The 1,490-nt window shown below is 43.1% G+C and overlaps 1 protein-coding gene and 1 pseudogene across 1 annotated transcript in view; one reads left to right on the forward strand and one right to left on the reverse strand.

Moving 5' to 3' along the window:
• The window catches only part of ESD (esterase D), a 37,610-nt gene that overhangs the window by 32,765 nt on the left and 3,355 nt on the right, over window positions 1-1,490 (reverse strand). The gene's annotated exons all lie outside the window — the stretch shown is intronic.
• The window catches only part of LOC102858885, a 2,034-nt pseudogene continuing 860 nt past the window's right edge, over window positions 317-1,490 (forward strand).

Genomic DNA, 1,490 nt, shown 5'->3' on the forward strand with positions numbered 1-1,490 from the left:
AACAACAACCACGTGTTTGGCTTAAGAAAAATTGAACTGCATCTGGACATCGTAAATTGAGAGAATTGGTAACTTATTTTTAAAACAGCTAAAGAATTTGGGCAAGCACACAGACTTCCTTATTGTTGTGTTTCTTATGAGCTGTCGTCTTACTGGAGTTACACAAAGAAAAGCAAAGTTGCCCTATCTCTGGAAATTTGCAGCTTTCTTGAAGATTAATTTACCATAAGTATTGATATCCTCCCCCCCCAATCAAAGAAGCAGCTAAATAAAAATGCAAATCTCAGACTTAATTTTCTAAAGCAGTAACTGAACAATGGAAAACTTGCAGGCCAGTTTCTCCTTGGTTCGAAATTCAGGCAAAAAACTGAAGGAGATGGAAGACGATGACAGCCCTCCGGTGAAAAAAAATGATGACAGACAGTCATGCACATGGAAAAATGCTGCTGAATAAGGTGTCAGCGGTCAAGAAGGAGCATTTTTGGATGGTTATGGAGGGGCACCAGTGGGAATGGATGAGGACCATGTCAAGAAAACTTGTGCCTCTGGGCCTGAGCCTTTAAGTTTAAATCCCAGTTTGAAACACACATTGGCACAATTCCATTTAAGTAGTCAGAGTTTGTTAGGAGGACCTGTGGCATTTTCTGCTCGGTATTCCCAAGGAAGTATGTCACCTACTGTGTTTCTCCCTCTACCGTCTCCTGAAGTTCTTCCTGGCCCACTGCTCACCCCTTCTGATAGTTCCACTGAACTCACCCAGATTCTGTTGGAGAGGGAATCTATTTCTTGTTTTCAGGTTGGAGGAGAAAAGCGACTGTCTGCCCCAGGTCTTACATTCTGTGCTCCGAGAGTTTTCCCTCCAGCAAATAAACACAGTCTGTGATGAACTGTACATATACTGTTCAAGGTGTACTTCAGAGCAGCTTCATATCTTAAAGGTCCTGGGAATACTCCCCTTCAATGCACCATCGTGTGGGCTGATCAAGTTAAATGATGCACAGAGACCATGTAATGCATTATTATGACCTCGTACTTTCCCTCAAAGTGGTAGCATGCTTCCTGTTAAAACCTCATTGGCCCAGTTAAAGGAAACTGGCAGTGCCTTTGAAGTGGAACATGAATGCTTGGGCAAATGTCAGGGTCTGTTTGCACCCCAGTTTTACGTTCAGCCCGATGCTCCCTGTATTCAGTGTCTGGAATGCTGTGGAATGTTTGCACCTCAGACGTTTGTGATGCACTCACACAGATCACCTGACAAGCGCACTTGCCACTGGGGCTTTGAATCAGCCAAATGGCACTGTTACATTCACATCAACCAAAAATACTTAGGAACACCCGAAGAAAAGAAATTGAAGATCATCTTAGAGGAAATGAAGGAGAAATTCAGTATGAGAAGTGGACAGAGAACTCAATCCAAGATCATCAGAAATGGACTTAAGGTCCTGGTACCGTTATAAAGCAGGAAGGTGAAGATGTTTCTCCGACACACT

The sequence above is a fragment of the Elephantulus edwardii genome, unplaced genomic scaffold, assembly GCF_000299155.1.
Source record: "Elephantulus edwardii isolate Elephantulus edwardi_28Jun2011 unplaced genomic scaffold, EleEdw1.0 scaffold00062, whole genome shotgun sequence".
Classification (NCBI taxonomy): Eukaryota; Metazoa; Chordata; class Mammalia; order Macroscelidea; family Macroscelididae; genus Elephantulus; species Elephantulus edwardii.